The 20,635-nt window shown below is 49.3% G+C and overlaps 1 pseudogene; it reads left to right on the top strand.

Annotated features, from left to right (window-relative positions):
* The first annotated feature begins 379 nt into the window (after positions 1–379).
* On the top strand, positions 380–16,266 carry LOC119963649 (annotated as a pseudogene).
* Positions 16,267–20,635: the final 4,369 nt, after the last annotated feature.

The raw sequence follows: 20,635 nt of genomic DNA, 5'->3' as shown, positions 1-20,635 counted from the left end.
GCCTTCCCCTCCATCAGCTCCGGCTCCTACAAAACCTCAAAGATCGCCACCATAGGGTCTGGCCACACCCCAGCCCCCACCATCCTGAATAACGTCCCGAACACTGCCTCCCCAAAGCACTCCAGCTTCTCACAACCCCAGAACATGTGAGCATTGTGGTAAACCACGCTATTGTCGTATATTCACTGTGCTGTATTGTACATGTCAGGGCTTGTCCAGGCTGGCTCCTCCTGTGGCTCCTCCCCTCAGGCTTCTGTGTAAAAGTGGCAAGTCTCCACCTCCGGGCCCAGTTGTTTAGTGTAGTAAAGCCTCAAGTTACGTATATCACTCATCGTGTGTTATTGATGGTGTATCAAATTAATACACTAAACTTCTAAAGATGGACTCTTCACTCAAGCTTGTTCACTTGCAACTGGACCCACAAGCAGCTGACGCTATAGAGACTTTTGAACACTGGCTAAGCTGCTTCGAGGCGTACCTCGCATCTTTCAACAAAGACTTCACAGACCTCCAAAAGAAGCAGGTCCTCCACACACGGGTGAGCCCAAGAGTCTTTAACCTCATCAGGGACGCCCCCTCGTATGTGGAGGCAATAACGCTGCTAAAAGGACATTATGTGAAATCCGTTAATCAGGTATATGCTAGGCACCTCCTCGCCACGAGACGCCAACGCCCTGGGGAATCACTCGCGGAATTCCTGTGTGCCTTGCGCATCCTCTGTTGGAACTGTGACTGCCAGGCGATATCGGCTACCCAGCACATGGAGCTGCTGATCAGGGATGCCTATGTCGAGGGCATGCACTCGAACTATATCCGCCAGCGCTTATTAAAAGGGGGGACACTTGGCCTCCCAGAGACAGTACAACTCTCCAACTCACTGGAGGTGGCTTCCCAGAACATGGGGGCCTACAGCTCCGACCGTGTGGCACCCTCGTGGGCCTTGTGGGCGCAGCCATTAAATGACCTGCGCTGCGCAGCGGCCTGCCAACGCCGGAGACACGAAGTGCTACTTCTGCGGCCAGAGTAATCACCCCCGACAACGCTGCATGGCACGGAACACAACCTATCACGGCTGTAGGAAGAAGGGCCACTTCGCAAAAGCCTGACAGGCCCTCCCCTCCCCTAAATCTTCTAGGCCCAGCAGCGCTGCCTGCTGCCTGTCGGGGCCACCCCCAACTGCTGTGCCACCCGCCATGTGCGACCCGTGGGTGCCGCCATCTTTAATTTTGGCCGACACGTGCGATCCACTGGGGCCGTCATCTTGCCGCCATCTTACACCTGACCCGCCATGTGCGAGCCACGGGGGCTGCCATCTTGGACGCCATCTAACACCCCACCTGCCACGTGTGACCCACGGGGGCCGCCATATTGGATGCCATCTTAGGACCACTCGTAGCCTCCTCCCGGGAGCCCTGCTCACCCGACCGTATGCTGGCCGCTGCCACCTCCGACCGACCTACCGACCGGCTTCCGACACTCGCCTCCGTCACACTGGACCAGTCCCGACCGCACCACCTAGCGAAGTCCACCATGACCATCCGGATCCACGGGCACGAGGCAGCCTGTCTCTTCGACTCCGGGAGCACAGACAGCTTCATACACGCAGATATGGTAAGGCGCTGCTCCCTCCCAATCTTACATGCGACCCAGAAAATCTCCCTGGCTTCCGGATCCCACGCAGTGGAAATCCGGAGGTACAGTGTCGCGACCCTCACTGTGCAAGGCGTAGAGTACACCAACTTTAGGCTCTACGTCCTCCCCCATCTCTTCCCTGCCCTATTACTGGGGCTCGACTTCGAGTGCCATCTCCAGAGCCTTACCCTAAAGTTCAACGGACCCCTGCCCCCTCACTTCTCACTTCTTTCGACCAGACAGAGCATATCTGGTAAAGGCTTCCCGCCCTTTTGAACGCCTCAGCATGGACTTCAAAGGGCCCATCCCCTCCACTGACCATAACGTGTACTTCCTCAACATCATTGATGAGTACTCCAGATTCCCCTTCGCCATCCCGTGCTCTGACATAACCTCTGCCTCCGTTTTCAAGGCCCTGCACAGTCTTTTCAACCTGTTTGGGTTCCTCGCCTACATCCAAAGTGATCGGGGCTCCGCCTTTATGAGCGACGAGTTGCGCCAGTTCCTGCTCAACAAACGTTTCGATCGCCTCCAGCAGTATAACCCCCGAGGAAACGGACAGGTGGAGAGGGAGAACGCGACGTTCTAGAAGGCTGTCCTCCTGGCCCCATGGTCGAAACGTTTCCCAGTCTCCCGCTGGCAGGAAGTCCTCACCGATGCGCTCCACTCCATCTGGTCTCTCCTATGTATGGCCACTAACGAGACTGCTAATGAACGTATGTTTGCCTTCCCCAGGAAGTCCACCTCCAGGGTCTCGCTTCCGTCCTGGCTGACAGTCCCGGGGGCCGTCCTTCTCCGCAAGAATGCGAGGATCCATAAAACCGACCCCCTCGTCGAGAAGGTCCTGCTGCTCCATGAAAACCCTCAATATGCCTACGTGACACACCAGGACGGGCGACAGGACACAGTCTCCCTTTGGGATTTGGCTCCCGCAGCCTCCCCGGCGACCATCACACCCCACCCTACACTGTCTTCACCCACCTCCGCCCACCTCCCTCACGAACTGACTCTCGCAGGCCCACCGAGGACAAGCACAACCTCCTCCGCCCATTCACCGCCCCCCCCCCTCCCCCCACCCCCCTTCGCCAACTCAACAGCACGGTGAAGAATAAGAAGTCAACACGTTCCCGTACGTGCAAGTCTCGACGCAGGCGCCCACACCACAGCTGGGACTGAGGTGGTCACAGCGGAAGGTTAAGGCCCCCGACAGACTTGACCTGTAAGACCACTTCACCCCCGCCGGACTTTTTTTAAACAGGGGGTGAATGTGGTAAACCATGTTATTGTCTTATATTCACTGTGCTGTATTCTACATGCCTGGGCTTGTCCAGGCTGGCTCCACCTGTGGCTCCTCCCCTCGGGCTTCTGTATAAAAGTGGCAAGTCTCCGCCTCCGGACCCAGTTCGGGTTCATAGGCAGGAGGCTTGCTGTTTGGGGTATTCAAGCCTCAGTTACGTTTATCACTCGTCGTCTGTTATTGATGGTGTATCAAACATGATTCCCCTGCCCCCGCCCACACTTCTCACAGCCATCTGTCACCCCCTGGAAGATCCCTGTCATCCTTGCCTGAATCCCGTGTACCCTGAGCACCATCTTGATCTGAGCTCATCCTCACGCAGGAGGAGGTTGAGTTCACCTGTCATATCGCCTCACACCAGAGTCACCATCCTATCTCCCTCCCCAACTCCTCCTCCCACTTACGCTTTACCCCCACCACCTGGGCCTTGACCTGCTCTCCAAACCACCCGGAGGTGTCCACAATCCTGCCCTCCCCCATGTCATTTGCTCCAATAATATGTACTCTAGTGGCTGGGGGAACGTCTTTCACTCCTTTCAAGCAAAGTCCTGCATTTGCTATATAATTAAACTCTACCCCTCGGCAGCTCAAACATCTCCGGCAGCTCATCCAGCCCCATAAATCTCCCCTCCAAGAACATATCCCTGGCCCACTCCGGTCCCGCATCCCTCCACGTCCCATACATCCCATCCGTCTCCCTCGGCTTAAACCTGTGGTTCCCACACAGTGGCATCTCCACCCGTTTTCCTATGTTTTGCAGCTGTCAACTCCATGGACACGAGGCGCAGGGAAAGTAGCTCCACAATCTACGCTGGTAAATACATAAGAAGTACTTACACATGTCCACATATCTCCCCAAATGGTAGTGCAGGAAACTGCTGACTACTGAAAACATTCTGGCAGGCCAAAGATATTTTCCTCTTGAGGACTACCAACAGTTCTACAGTATTATTATTTTGGTAAACAATAGGATGATGACAGGGGACTTGTGACCTTCCCCAGGAGGACTCCCACATTGCCACCTGATACATGACAACCAATGGGAGTTACATGTCAGTTTGTCCTGTCAAATGGAGGCAAATTCACAAAAAATATTCCAGCTGCAGATTTCATGGCATGTTAATTCCCTCATTGACAAACACCAGAGCAATGGCAGGCAGCCGAGCCTGCAAAATCAGAGGCACACAAGCTATTCAACATCTCGAGAAGGTGCCTGTTATTCAAGGACCCAGAATACTTCAGTTTTGCAGGTGAAGCCAGATTAGCGTATGGGTAGGTAGTTGGAGCAAGGCCTGCAGAATAATTCAGTCCTTATTTGTAAAAGGATATATTCTGTCCTTGACATAATTATTTTATATATTCCTATGGCCATATTCATCATCGCAAAATGGTGATAGGAAGTGGATGCAGAGGTTAAATATGCAATAAAGATTTTAATCAAAATATTAGGCATGATAACTTGTGCATTTATTTTCTGTAATGCTTATCAACTGTTGAACATAACTTTATGTAGTATCTTAAACACTATAGTGAAAATTAATAGTTGTGTAAGAATCAATTCCTATAATGATTTCAATGTAAATGTGAAGCTTGATGGGTTGAAAAGTTGGAGCCCAAATTTCTGACGAATCTACTTTTCATTCCTAGCAAGACTAAAATATCCTTCCTCAGGCACAATGCCCAAAACTGTGAACAGTACTCCAGATGTTGTTTAAACAGGGCATTATATCCCTTTGATTGTGACGACACATTTTATTGACCTGTGTACATTGACGGCTAAATCTCTTTGGACCTCCACTGCTCCTAAAGTTTTTACTTTTTGAAAAATGCTCAGCTCTTTGGTTCAAAATGGATGATCTCACACTTACCTGCTTTGAAATCTATCTGCAACCGTTCTGCCCTCTCGTTTGATTTATCAATGTCCCTTTGTAATTTCATGCTCCCAGCTGCATGTCTTGTACTGGTAAGGATATATGACTCTCTATTGTGTTACCCAAGTCATTAGTGAATATAATGCACAGTGGTTAGCACTGCTGCTTCACAGAACCAGGGACTCGGATTCGATTCCAGCCTTGGGTGACTGTCTGCGTGGAGTTTGCAGATTCTACCCGTGTCTGCGTGGGTTTCCTCTGGGTGCTCTAGTTTCCTCCCACAGTCCAAAGATGTGCACTTTAGGTGGATTGGCCATGCTAAAGTGCCCCTTAGTGTCCAGGGATGTACAGGTTAGGTTATGGGATTGGGCGAGGGAGTGGGCCGAGGAAGCGTGCTCTTTCAGAGGGTTGGTGCAGGCTCAATGGGCTGAATGGCCTCCCTCTGCACTGTAGGCATTCTATAGCGATTGTTGAGACTGTAGTAAGGATCATAATGGAGACCATGAACTGAATTCTTGTTCTGGTGTTGGCACCCCGACATTGTGCACAATTCTGGCTCCTGACCCCACAGTACAGCAATACTTGACGCTCAACATAATTTTTAACAAGTAGACCAATTAGCGGCCTGGATAAAACAACGCTGTTCAGATAAGAAGAGTGGACGGGCTCCTTAGACTGGAAAACCAATTGGAGGATCTCCGGCATTGACAAATCAACAACCCAACCAGGCACGTTGGGAGCTGCTGATGTGGGTAGTGGAAAGAGTGGGCGCTCCATGATAGAGGCATCCTCTGAAGACTTTTTCGAACAATTAAAAATAAAAAGAGACCAGGGGCGGGACTTTCTGGCATGACACTCCCCCGCAAGTAGCGGGATTCTCCGTCCCGGCAGCCGGCCAATGGGATTTCCCATTGTGTGCATCTGCACACCGTCGGGTAATCCATGGGCGTAAGTGCATTGCCGGCGAAATGGAGGTTCCCGCTGATGGAGAATCCAGCCCCCGGCTATCAGAGTGGCCTTCAACCATAGCCGTGACCATCTTGCAATCGCCACCTTGGTGAAGTGGTGGTTAAAGGTGGTAAATGGAGCTACAGCCACTGGTACTGTCACCGGGATAAGATTCAGCCTCGGTGGGTGATAGGGTGGGTGAGGTGGCACTGTATCCAGTTGGAGAATTCAAGCTGGCACCTGCACAATGATCTTAATAGGCTACCCACTACTTGGCAGCAGATGGCTATCACTACCATGCAGTAAGCCTCCTCAGAAATGGCCCTGTGGTAGGAACGTGCCGACAAATCGGCATGCTGGGCATTGGTGGAAAACTGGAGCCCACTTCCCGTCGCATCGCTGTTTGAAAATCTGACTTTAATAGTCACTTCATATTGGCCCATCAAGCCTGCACCGGCTCTTGGAAAGAGCACCCTACCCAAGGTCAACACCTCCATCCTATCCCCATAACCCAGTAACCCCACCCAACACTAAGGGCAATTTTGGACACTAAGGGCAATTTATCATGGCCAATCCACCTAACCCGCACATCTTTGGACTGTGGGAGGAAACCGGAGCACCAGGAGGAAACCCACGCACACACGGGGAGGATGTGCAGACTCCGCACAGACAGTGACCCAAGCTGGAATTGAACCTGGGACCCTGGAGCTGTGAAGCGATTGTGCTATCCAAAATGCTACCGTGCTGCCCATTCTAATCATTCAATATCCTTACTCTTCTATCACTTAACCAGCCTCCTAAACAAGGTCAATAATTTGCTTTCAATTGCATGAGATTTATTTTTAGCTAGCATAGTCTTATGTGGAATCTTATTGAATGTCTACTGGAAGTCCATTGAAACCACATCCATAGCCATTCCCCTGTTGACTTCTTTAGCTACTTCCTTTTAAAAAATCAATTAATTCACAAAACATGGCTTTGCAGCCACGCCCACTAAACTGTATATGAGCAATTAATTCGCTCTGCTTAATTTACTCAATTGATCACCACTAGGCCCTCTCTTCTTCTCGGGAGTGGGAACTCCCAGCCTAGGAGGCCCCACTTTAGGCCATGGCCCCTGCCTGCCTTGCACTCTCCAGTGTTGCCATGAGAGACCGTGAAAACATCACCCCTTAGCCACCGAACAAGAATGTTTAGAGCCTAACTGTTCAGTCTTTCAGCAGTTATTTGAGATTTTTACCAGAATGATTTATCTTGCGATTTATTTCAATGTACCTTTAAAGATATTATGCTGGAGAGAGGGAGGCTAGACAAATTGAAAAATAGAAAGTGGGCTGCAAAGATTGTGAGAGCATTAGAGACAGGAACTGTTTTACCATGAACTCCATTCCCCCCTATTTGAAACAGGTGAAACACAATTTCCTGTGGATGCTTCTAATTTAAAAATAGACAGTAGCTTGTATCAAGAGGGATCACTTTCTCTGGAACAAGAAAATTGCACTGAATTAGGGATAAGAAACAGAATGCTGTGATTTGCCAAGTGGTGAAGTGCCAATAACTTGAGACTGTACATGTTAACATGCAAAATCCATGAGATTAATACACAACAGTGGAGACTCCATGGGCTGGATTCTCCTATTTTGGAGCTATGTCCCCCACACCCGCATGGGAACGGTGGCGTTTTAAGCTGGAAAAAATGGCGTAAAACGGCCATTTTGGTTTCACAGGTTGGTGCAACATCAAGGGCCGAAAGGTCTGTACTGCGCTGTAATGTTCTATTGTTCTACTGATTCCCCATTTTGCTGGGGGCTAGCATGCCGGAAGTGTAGAGCACCTGGCTCTAGCTGCCGATACGGCGCGGAAAACTGCCAGGTCTGTGGCCGCGCATGTGCGCGGTGGCGGCCTGCAGCCGCTGTGCCGTGCTACATGGCGGAGGCCGCTCGCAGACCCGGCCCGCAAAATAGTACCCCCCTTTGGTCGGCTTGTACGGCCCGGGCCACCCCCACCCCACAGTGGCCCCAGCCCCTAACAAAGTCCCCCCTGCCCGTGGATCGGCCCTCCCCCAACTGTGGCGGTGCTGGACTGAGTCTGCAGCGGCCACACTGAGTTCCCGACGAATGAGACCACACGCAACCGATGCCGTCCGGAACTCGGCCGGTTGGGGGCGGAGCATCGAGGGACGGGCCTCAGGCAATGTCCTGAGGCTGCCGATACGCGAGTACGCCGCTTTGGAAGGGGAAGAGCATTGCGAAAGTGGCGCCGCCCCCGATTTGGTTGGGAACTGTGATTCTCCGGCCGATCGCTGAATCCAGCCCTATTCATCCCCAGTACATTTTATTGAGTATAAATATATTTTATTTCAAACATGATCAGAAATGCACACATACCACAACCAAATATAAACATAATTCAAACAGTTTGTCAATTTTCCCTTTTTCCTCCCCTAAACTACCCCAACACCCCAATCCCCCAACCTCCTACCCACTGGCGACAAATAGATCCTCAAACAGGAACAGAAAGAGCCTCCATCTTAAATAGAACCCCTCTTCCGACTCCCTGAGACCGAACTTGACCTTCGCCAGTTTTTAAAATTCCTAAAAATCCCCCAGCTGTGCCGCAATCCCCAGTGGCACTGCCGACCTCCAACTCCAATTCGCCACTGAGCAAACAGAGAGGCGAAGGCCACAACATTGCCACCCCCCTCCCCGTGCATATTTCTACTGCAGGCCCCCACCCAAACTCAATCTCCAATTACTCCTCCCATTTTCACTTTATCCCCTCCACCGGTTCCTTCTTCATCTTCACCAACCACCCGTAAATATTCCCAATCCATCCCCCGCTCAGCTCATCCTGAGTTAACTTATCCAAGTTGGCAGCTGAGGGAATGAGGGCAGCTCCTTACGTGCAAAATCTCAGACCTGAAAATATCTGAATTCTCTCCTCCTTGGTAACTTGAACTTCTCCTGCAATTCGTCTAGTCTCGCAAACCTCCCCACTACGAGTAGGTCCGGAACCCACTCTATCCCTTCCCTGTACCAACTCATGTACATCGCATCCATCCCTCCTGTATAAACCTGTGGTTCTCACATATTAGGGCCAGTTCTGATATATTTCCGATACCAAAATGCAGCCTCAACTGATTCCATATTTTAAGAGATGACACAATGCCAGGACCATTAGTGTGCCTACCCAGGGAAAATGGGAATGGGGTCATCGCCAGAATCCTCAAGCTCATGCCCACACCGGTACCCATTCTGACCCCTCCTCCCCACACCAACTTCTCACCTTCTCCACGTTTACCATGTAATAATAGTACAACAGATTTGGGAGCACCAACTCGCCTCCCTCTCTACAAATAGGCATCTTGCCTGTCCAAACAAATTCCGAAATTAAGTTATCCACCCTCTGGAAAGGTGCCTTAGGAAGGATTATTGCCCTTAAACATTTTAGGTGTGCAAGCACCTGAGACTGTTTGACCAGACAATTCAGATCTTGTACGTTCCATGTTACTATCCTCACTGGGGGTTTCTGGCCACCACACTAATGTCCACCATCCCCAGGTCAGAGGCTAGGAATCCTGCGGCAAGTCACTCATCGCCTGACGTCCCAATGCCTGTCCACCACCTACAAGGCACAAGTCAGGAGTGTGATGGAATGCTTCCCATTTGGGTGGATGAGTGCAGCTCCAACAATATTCGAGAAGCTCGAAACAATCCAGGATGAAGCAGCCAGCTTGATTGCTCCCGCTTCCACAAATATTCACTCCTTCCACCACCAACGCACCATAACAGCCGTGTGTACCATCTACAAGATGCACTGCAGGAACTCACCAAGATTTCTTCGACAGTACCTTCCAAACTCATGACTACTACCATCTAGAAGGACAAGAGCAGCAGATATGCGAACACACCACCAGGACGTTCTCCTGTGGCTATTCCTTCGCTGTCACTGGGGCAAAATCCTGGAACTCCCTCCCTAACAGTACTGTGGGTGTACCTACACCACATGGGCTGCAGCAGTTCAAGAAGGCAGCTCACCACCACATTCTCAAGGGTAATTAGGGATGGGAAACAAATGCTGACCTAGCCAGCGAAGCCCACATCCCGCAAAAAATGAGGTTAAAAAAAAAGTTTAAACTTCAATCTGTTTCTTAGACTTTTCCTTACCTGCTCTTAATGTCTGGATTTGCTCTTCCATACAATGCATGTTGATCGAATGGGATTGAAGTGCAAAAGTTTTGGTTGTTAGTTATGCTTTCAAACAACTGTTCCAATGCAGCAGCGATTCTTTCTCAACCTTCAAACTTTGTTTCTTTTGAAGCCTCCTTATGCCTTTGTGACACCTCAGAAATTTTTTTGTCCCGATCTTGGTTCATTGAAGGCCTTAGTATATCATGTGTTTCTGTAGGTGCATAGTCATCTTGAATTTTGAGTTTTAAATCTCCCAATCCATTCCTTTGAACGTATTCCAATCTAACTTCTGCCTTTTCTTTCTCCACTTGATGCAGAGCTTTGTCCTTGTTGTTCGCTTTGGTTTCAGTGAGAGCCAGGTCTGTCTCCACTGAAGTCTTAACTCATTTCAGTTCTGTAACGGTGCTGCATGTGGCTTCATTGCTTGCTCATGGTGTGGAACTTGCCCCTCAAACATAGTCAGCTAGCTAATCACTTCCACCTGCTGTTGCACTTTGGGAAATCTGTCGGCATTTTCAAAATGATTTATCCTTAAGACTCCCAGAATGCTCCCTACTGCTCTGTCATTCTCATATGGTTTACCTGAATAGTGTCTTTTTCCCTTTTGTAGTTTTACTGGGGGTTTTCCAGCCTTCTTTTTAAGTTTTATCAATTTCGCAACTTGAATTTATATTTGTCAAGGTGTTCAATATTTTGGCAAAGCTGGGTGTGTACATCAATACATCAATGTATTGCATTTGGATTACCTCATCAGCAGGTTTACCAAATAAGTATTAAAATGTTTTAACCGTGACTTGTTCAGATTTTCTGCTTAGACCTTGGACGTGATTTTCCCATTCAGCGGCAGTGTCCACGCCGTCAGAAACATCATTGTGTTTCACGATGGCGTGAACGAGCTGCTAGTAGTACCGATTCTGGCCCCTACAGGGGGCCAGCACAGCGCTGGAGCGGTTCACGCCGCTCCAGCCACCCACTCCGACGTGAACTGTGTGCTGCGGGATTCACACATGCGCAGTGGCGCCGGCATCAACGAGGACATGCGCAGTGGCACCAGGGCCAACCCGCACATGCACGGTGGCCTCCATCAACGCGCCGGACCCAGCGCAATATGGCGCGGGAGTTCAGGGGTCGCGGGTCAGAAAATAGGCCCAGGGAGTGAGAGGCTGACCCGCCGATCGATGGGCCCTGACCGCGGGCCAGACCCCATCGAAGGCCCCCCGGGGTCGGAGAACCCTCCCTCCCTCCCCCCCCCCCCCCCCCCCCCCCACAGGCCGCCCCCTGAACCTGCATGCAGAGTTCCCGCTGGCTGCAACCAGGTGTGGACGGCGGCGGTGGGACTCTGCCTTTTTACAGCGGCCACTCGGCCCATCCGGGCTGGAGAATCGGCGGCCCGGCCGTGTAGAGCGGCCTGTGACCGGTGCCGCGCCAAATTGCGTCAAAGCGGCGCGCCGGGAATGACACCGATGCGGCGCCGAAGTGACGTCAGCCGCGTATGCGCGGTTGCTGTCTCCCCTGCTGCCCCCGCAAGACATGGCGGCTTGATCTTGCGGGGCGGCGGAGCGAAAAGAGTGCGTCTCTTAGAGATGCCGGCCCAACGATCGGTGGGCACCGATCGCGGGCCAATCACCTCATGAGCACGCCCGTGGTCCTCGATCCTCCCTCCGCCCCCCTCAGGCCCCACACTTACCTGTCGCGCGCTGTTCACGACGGCAACGACCAGGTGTGGTTGGTGCCGGCGTATTTGGGTATCAGTAAAATTGTGGCCTGCGCTAGCGTTGGGGGACAGAGTGCCCCCTGCCAGTGAGTCTGCGAACATGTCCCTGAGGTGTGGGGCCAGGACTGGTGCAAATGTTTTGTAGAAGTCCGCCGGGAACCCATCGGGGTCCGGTGCCTTCCCCGCCTGCATGAAGCTGATGCTCTCTATGATTTCTCCCAGATCTATTGGTGCTTCCAGCTCCCCCCATCTGTCTTCCCCTACAACTGGTAGTTCCAGTCCGTCTAGGAACTGTTTCATCCCCGCATCCCCGTCAGTAGAAGGTCTCAAATGCCCGATTGACCTCCTTTGGTTCTGTTACCAATCTGCCTCTGCTATCCTTTACCTGCACTATTTCCCTCGTGGCTGCCTGCTTTCTCAGCTGGTGAGCCAACCCTATGATTTCTGCCTGCTCTACGCTCCAAGGCAATGTCAAGCCCTGTCAAGCCCAGAACCTTTGGAATTGCAGTCAGCGCTTAGTTGCTTCCTCCAAGCAGCACTCCACACCACTATTTGGGTACCAAGCTCACCTCTAACCCAATCAGGGCACCTACATTTGAAGGTAGCATTGTGTCAGCGATACAGTCAGGGCGGAGGTTTAGAACCCAGGAATTATCTGAGCATTTGGATTCCAAGTCGGATTGGAAAACTTCGCAAAGATTGGATCAAACCATGATCTGTGCAGCTCAGCTTTAAACCAGGTAGAAGACTGAACCAGCAAGAGAGCTCAGGGCTGTTCTTATATACTTATCAGTTTGCTGAAGAAACTGAATTTGTCCTCAGAAATTACAACATTCCTTGTTAACTAGAGCTGTAAGTTATCGGTAACAGATTTGAAAGCTGATCACGCATAATCAGTTCTTTTGAAGATATTATCACCTTTCCCAGAAAAGCTACAGTTTCACATGTAGTAGACAGATATTCCACAGATCGACCTTAACTGCAGGATACCATTATTCAAGATACTGCAGCAGTATCGAATTTTCTTGCACTCCATTTTTCTGAAGCCGTATTATTGTCAATGTCTCAAGTTCCAATGTTCGTGCTGCAGAACAGTGAAATGAGGGCATTCTCTTGCGGATAGCAATTGCTCTGTTTTGCTCTGGGAAAACTAACAATTATTGTGGAATGCGCAAATCGTCATTCATTTATAATTTAGATTTTAGCTTCTTTTTACTCATTTACAGGATGCGGGTGTGACTGGCTCGGCCAGCATTTATTGCCTATCCCTAATTGCGTTTCAGGGAGAGGGGGGAGGGGGAGGCAGTGGCATAGTGGTATTGTCGCTGGACTAGTAATCCGGAGACCAAGGATAATGATCTGGGAACGCGGGTTCGAATCCCACCACGGCAGGTGATGGAATTTAAATTCAATAAAATATCTAAAGGTGACCATGAAACCATCGTCGATTGTCGTAAAAACCCATCTGGTTCAATAATCTCCTTTCGGGAAAGAAATCTGCTGTCCTTACCTGACCTGGTCTGGCCTACATGTGACTCCAGACCCACAGCAATGTGGTTGACTCTTAAATGTCCTCTGAAATGGCCAAGCGAGCCGCTCAGTTGTATTCAACCATGACATAAATACAAAAAAGGAGTGATATCGGACCAGGCACAGGAAACGACAGCGGCAAACCCAGCCCTGCTGACCCTGCAAAGTCCTCCTTACTAACATCTGAGGGCTTGTGCCAAAGATGAGAGAGTTGTCTCACAGACTAGCTACGTAACAGCCTGACATAGTCACACTCACAGAATCATACCTTACAGACAATGCCCTAAACCCCACTATCACCATTCCTGGGTATGTCCTGTCTCATCGGCAGGACAGACCCGGTAGAGGTGGCGGTGGCACAGTGGTATATATTTGGGCGGGAGTTGCCCTGGGAGCCCTCAGCATCAACTCTGGACCCCATGAAGTCTCATGGCAATATGGGCAAGGGAACCTCCTGCTGGTTACCACGTTCTGGCCACCATCACTTGATGAATCGAGGGTGGCAAGGATGCAGAATATGTTCAGGGTGGGGGATTTCAATGTCAATCACCAAGAGTGCCTCGGTAGTACCACCACAGACAAAGCTGGCCGGACGTGGCTGCTAGACTGGGTCTGCAGCAGGTGGTGAGGGAACCAACACGAGGGAAAAACATGCTTGACCTCATCCTCACCAATCTGCCTGTTGCAGATGCATCTGTCCATGACAGTATTGGTAAAGTAACCACTGCATAGTCCTTATGGAGGCAAAGTCCCGTCTTCACATTGAGGATACCCTCCATCGTGTTGTGTGACGCTACCACCGTGCTAAATAGGATAGACTTCGAACAAATCTAGCAACTCAAGGCTGGGTATTCATGAGACGCTGTGGTCCATCAGCAGCAGCAGAATTATATTCAACCACAATCTGCAATCTCATGGCCTGACATATCCCGCACTCTACCATTAACACCAAGCCGGGGGGGGCGGCACGGTGGCACAGTGGTTAGCATTGCTGCCTACGGCGCTGAGGACCCGGGTTCGAATCCCGGCCCTGGGTCACTATCTGTGAGGAGTTTGCACATTCTCCCCGTGTCTGCGTGGGTTTCACCCCCACAACCCAAAGTTGTGCGGGTTAGGTGGATTGGCCACGCTAAATTGCCCCTTAATTGGAAAAAATGAATTGGATATTCTAAATTTATTTTAAAAAAACAAAAAAAAATTTTTAAAACACCAAGCCGGGGGATCAAACCGGGTTCAATGAAGAATGCAGGAGAACTTGCCAGGTGCAACATCAGGCATACCGAAAAATGAGGCGTCAACCTGGTGAAGCTACAACTTGTGTGCCAACTGCATATTCAGCAAGTAATAGACAGAGCAAAGCAATTCCACAACAAACACAAAAACTCTAAGCTCGGTAGTCCTGCCACATCCAGCTGTGAATGGTAGTAGACAATTAAACAACTCACTGGAGGAGGAGGCTTCACAAATATCCCCACTATCAATGATGGAGGAGCCCAGCACATGTGTGCAAAAGGCATTTGGAACAATCTTCAGCCAGAATTGCCGAGTGGATGATCCATCTCGGTCTCCTCTGGAGGTCCCCAGGATCACAGGTGTCGGTCTTCAGACAATACGATTCACTCCACGTGATATCAAGAAATAGCCGAAGGCATTGGATACTGCAAAGGCTATGGGCCTGACAATATTCTGGCAATAGTGCTTAAGACTAGTGCTCCAGAACTTGCCGCACTCCTGGCCAAGCTGTTCCAGTACAGCTAAAACACTGGCATCTACCCAGAAATGTGGAAAATTGCCCACGTATGTCCTGTACACAGGAAACAAGACAAATCCAACCCAGTCAATTACTGCCCTATCAGTCTACTCTCCAGCATCATCAAAGTGATGGAAGGAATCATCAACACTGCTATCAAGCGACATTAACTCACCAATAGCCTGCTCAGGGAGGCTCAATAAGGTCAGATGTGGGGATGTTTACAGATGATTGCACAACGTTCAGCGCCAGTCACATCTCCTCAGTTAATGAAGCAGTCCATGTCCAAATGCAGAAAGGCATGGACAATATCCAGGATTGGGCTGACAAGTGGCAAGTTACATTTGCTCCACACAAGTGCAAGGCAATGACCATCTCTTACACGAGAGGATCTAACACCGCAACTTGGCATTCAGTGGCCTTATCATCGCTGAATCCCCCACAATCAATATCCTTGATCAGAAACAGAAATAGCCATATTACTACTGTGGCTACCGGGGCAGGTCAAAGACTAGGAACCCTACAGTGAGTAAATCACCCCCTGGCCCCCCAAAGGCTAGCCACCATCTACAAGGCACAAGTCAGGAGTGTAATGGAATACTCTCCACTTGCTTGGATGAGTGCAGCTCTAACAACACCCAAGAAGCTCAATACCATCCAGGACCAAGCAGCCCGCTTGATTGCTCCTCCTTCTACAAACATTCAAACCCCACCACCACCAATGAACAGTGACAGCCGTGTGTACCATCTACAAGATGCTCTGCAGTAACTCACCAAGGTTTCTTAGACAGCACCTTCCAAACCCACGTCCACTACCATCCAGAAAGACAAGAGCAGCAAATACCTGAGAACCTCACCATCTGGAGGATCCCCTTGACTTGGAAATATATCGTCGTTCCTTCACTGTCACTGGGGCAGCGTCTTGGAACTTCCTCCCTTACAGCACAGTGGGTGTACGTACACCTCAAGGACTGCAATAGTTCAAGAAGACAACTCACCACCACCTTCTGAAGGGCAACTAGGGAGGAGCAATAAATGCTGGCCTAAACAGCACTGCCCACCCACATCCCGTAAATTAATAAATTTAAAAAAATAAAATGATGGTGAGCTGCCTTCTTTGAGGCCTGCAGTCCCTGCGTGTAATTACACCCATGGATTTAGTTAATTTTTAATAACTGCAGGGTCAGTTTTTCTTTTTTTTTAATGTATATATTTTTATTAAGGTTTTTCCATTTTTACAAACAACAGATCCTCAGGATGGGTACAGCACGGCATACTTGAATGCAGAAAAAGACATGAGAACAACAACACAGCTGGTTCAGCTTAATCATTAAACTTAGTGCTTCCGTATGTACCAACGGCTAAGCTAGAGAGAGAAGAGGATAAGGCCAGGACAACATGGTAAAATAGCGCACACCTTCCCACATAGCAAGTGCTCGTACAACATATAGAATAAGATCTTCGTGTCACATTCGGCAGTGCACCAAAACGTGTCTCCCCCAACTCCAATCGTAACAGACACATCAATAACACATTATGACGTCCTTTTCTTTGATACAAGACTTTTCTGTACCTTTGCATGAATCAGTCAATGATTCTTTAACTGTAAAATAATGAAGAAAAAAACCACAGAAATAATTAGCGAGGCCATTTTACATCTAACCGCAAGAAGCAACAAATCCCAAAATCCAGCACAGTACAGAGAGATCATCATACCAAACATTTATACAGAGAGGACCAGCAAATCTCCATACAGTTGGTTCAGTTTGTAATCATTGTGGTCGGCGTCTCCCATCGCACTGACAATGACAGGATAAAAAGATAAAACAGAGCTGAGGATCTCAAGTTAACAGGGACCAGGATATAGACATGCGCACATGGTCCCATGGCACCCTGCCCCCCCCCCCCCCCCCCCCCCACATAAGACACTGAAGGAAAACACTGCTCATTCAAAACCACACTCAACATCCCAAGTGATCCAGGCCAAGAAGGACCATCCCAAGCATTGAGGAGCAACAAGATACCGCCCTCAGTACAAGATGTGGCTTGGAATTGTAAACTCTCATATACAGGAGCCAGTAAACCAAGGATACCCACATAATGTAAGACTTGCTACACAACTGACCTCATTCCTCTCTAGCCATATCGGAGGTACCCCTCCATCCCTGTCGACACTGGAAGATTTACACCATCCTCCACGGAGGAAATTTCATCAACAAAAGGAAGAATCATCAAGACACCCACCAACTGCGGGAGGGGCACAATCCTCCCCACCTCAAAACTAAGCCAGACTAAGCTAGAGTTACAGGATAACGACATAGACTTTCGTTGGTTGTGCCAAGGCTTAAACATAACAGGCTACAAAGCAAAGCCGAGTAGAATTCCAGCAGCAGCGCACCCTTCCCTGATGAAATTCAATGCATTCTATGTTTGTTTTGAGCAGGAAACCAACAAACTATAGTCAACTGCCCCAGCAGCCTCAGACTCACCCATACCTACCGTCACAGCCTCCGAAGTCAGATCGGACTTCTTGAAAGTCAATCCATGGAAAGCAATGAGTTCTGATGGAGTCCCTGGTCATGCACCCAGATCCTGCGTGGACCAATTGGCGGGTGTGTTCGTCGACATCTTCAACCTCTCCCTACTCCGTTCTGAGGTTCCCACCTGCCCCAAGAAGACCACTGTCATACCAGTGCCAAAGAAGAACCAGACAACATGTCTCAACGACTACCGTCCGGTGGCCTTGACATCTAACATTATGAAGTGATTCGAGAGGTTGGTCATGGGACACATCAACTTCACACTCCCAGAATCCACTGCAATTCGCATACCGCCATAACCAGTCCACAGCAAAAACTATCTCCCTGGCCCTACACTCATCCCTGGCGCATCTCAACAACAAGGACACCTACTTCAGACTCCTATTCATTGACCACAGCTCTGCCTTCAACATCATAATCCCAGCCAAGCTCATATCAAACTTTGGGAAGGGTAACCTCCTCCCCAACCTAACATACCCTCCATCTGACCCAGGTAAACACAATTCTGGCCAGCACGATAGCACATTGGTTAGTACATTTGCTTCACAGGGCCAGGGACCCAATTCAATTCCTGGCTTGGGTCACTCTCTGTGCGGAGTCAGCACGTTCTCCCCGTGTCTGCGTGGGTTTCCTCAGGGCGCTCAGTTTCCTCCCACAAGTCCTAAAAGATGTGCTGTTAGGTGAATTGGACATTCTAAATCCTCCCTCTGTGTACCCGAACAGGTGCTGGAATGTGGCGACGAGGGGATTTTCACAGTAACTTCATTTCAGTTAATGTAAACCTACTTGTGATACTAATAAAGATTATTATTATATGCTCTTGCCCTAATCTACTCAATCAAATGACCACTACCCATGCAGGTCAAGTAAATATTGAAGATTAACCTAAGGAAGACGAGAAGGATTAACTGACCACATGTTCTATATGGAAGCATGGGATTGAAGGTGATTTAGCGGTTTGGATCAGTAATTGGCTAGTTGAAAGAAGAAAGAGGGTGGTGGTTGATGGAAAATGTTCATCCTGGAGTTCAGTTACTAGTGGTGTACCACAAGGATCTGTTTTGGGGCCACTGCTGTTTGTCATTTTTATAAATGACCTGGAAGAGGGTGTAGAAGGATGGGTTAGTAAATTTGCAGATGACACGAAGGTTGGTGGAGTTGTGGATAGTGCTGAAGGATGTTATAGGTTACAGAGGGACATAGATAAGCTGCAGAGCTGGGCTGAGAGGTGGCAGATGGAGTTTATTGCGGAAAAGTGTGAGGTGGTTCACTTTGGAAGGAGTAACAGGAATGCAGAGTACTGGGCTAATAGCACGATTCTTGGTAGTGTAGATGAACAGAGAGATCTCGGCATCCAGGTACATAAATCCCTGAAAGTTGCCACCTAGGTTAATAGGGCTGTTAAGAAGGCATATGGTGTGCTAGCCTTTATCAGTAGGGGGATTGAGTTTCTGAGCCACGAGGTCATGCTGCAGCTGTACACAACTCTGGTGCGGCCGCACCTGGAGTACTGCGTGCAGTTCTGGTCACCACATTATAGGAAGGATGTGGAAGTTTTGGAAAGGGTTCAGAGGAGATTTACTAGGATGTTGCCTAGTATGGAGGGAAGGTCTTACGAGGAAAGGCTCAGGGACTTGAGGTTGTTTTCGTTAGAGAGGAGAAGGCTGAGAGGTGACTTAATAGAGACATATAAGATAGTCAGAGGGTTAGATAGGATGGACAATGAGAGTCTTTTTCCTCGGATGGTGATGACCAACATGAGGGGACATAGCTTTAAATTGAGGGGTGGTAGATATAGGACAGATGTCAGAGGCAGTTTCTTTACTCAGAGAGTAGTAGGGGTGTGGAACGCCCTGCCTGCAACAGTAGTAGACTAGCCAAATTTAAGGGCATTTAAGTGGTCACTGGATAGACATATGGTTGAAAATAGAATAGTGTAGGTCAGATAGGCTTCAGATGGTTTCACGGGTCGGCGCAACATCGAGGGCCGAAGGGCCCATACGGCGCTGTAATGTTCTATGTTCTATGTTAATGTGTGCCCCATTACACACTTCCTCCCACTCCAAAAACTCCAGAGACACCAACACAAAGAAGAATCATAAGGAACCCAATCTTCCCTCGGATACATGATCTGTCCGGATCTCCATAGGGTATAAGCACGGATTCCATAATCCCAAAATAACAAAAATACAAAAGAAAAACATGACACATTTTTAACAGGGGCTTTCCTCACCCACAATGCGGACATAGATGATTATACCTGATGCACCATCGATTGCACGTGAGGAGAGTGATTTACCAATGTCAGGCTTTAATTAACTAGAACACAGCCTGGCGATCGTCTACAGTGGAAAGGGACGATCGTCAGGCTTCTGAGCATTTATACCTCGTTGATAGAGGCGTGGTTAACTCAGCCTCTCGGCCAATCGGTCGAGAGGCACATGACCGACCAGGGCCAATGGTAAGCCGACGTTCTGGCCCAATGGCAGACGAGTATGCAGATCATATCATCACAATACCAAACACCTCCACACCAAACCATCCACCTGTCACCCTGCTGAGGCGCTAATCATCTTCTCTGTAAACAAGGTGTGGGTTACCTAAAATGTACTCCCTCTTGTAAATTTAAGGATTACAACACAGAAAAAAAAGGAAAACTAGGTCAAAACTGCACAAACCTCATGTCATACAACCAACTCAGTTTGGTTTTCACCATAACAGGGCAAAAGGTGACAACTGTCTCTATGCTCATATATCGTACACCCTTGTCAGGAAAAAAGACAATAGCATAAAACCAGTGGCATAATCACAAGGGGGTAAATTTCAGAATTATTGATGAACTGCAGAATAATACCACCATCCAAGGGGCTTGGAAAGGCCAAAGCCATGACAGGGTGGCCAAACAGAATTCAGGATCCCTCCAGAGTGCCACTGAAGCCCCAGCACCTCCGCCATGTTGTTGTCCCGAAGCCCAGGTAATGAGAAACCTAGGCCCGGTGGGAGGTTATGACCCAAAGTGTCCGGCTGCCTCCAAACCTTCTCGATGAAATTCGAGGATAAGTCAGTATAAGAGCAGTGGATGGGATCTCCATCCAACCCCAGGCCTCGAAAACCAGATACAATGTGCTGTGTCAAACCTGAAACACCCAGCCTTCAAATCTAG

This window comes from Scyliorhinus canicula, chromosome 3 (assembly GCF_902713615.1).
Source record: "Scyliorhinus canicula chromosome 3, sScyCan1.1, whole genome shotgun sequence".
NCBI lineage: Eukaryota > Metazoa > Chordata > Chondrichthyes > Carcharhiniformes > Scyliorhinidae > Scyliorhinus > Scyliorhinus canicula.
Note: the sequence above shows the minus strand (reverse complement) of the source record. Positions and strands in the feature narration are given on the sequence as shown.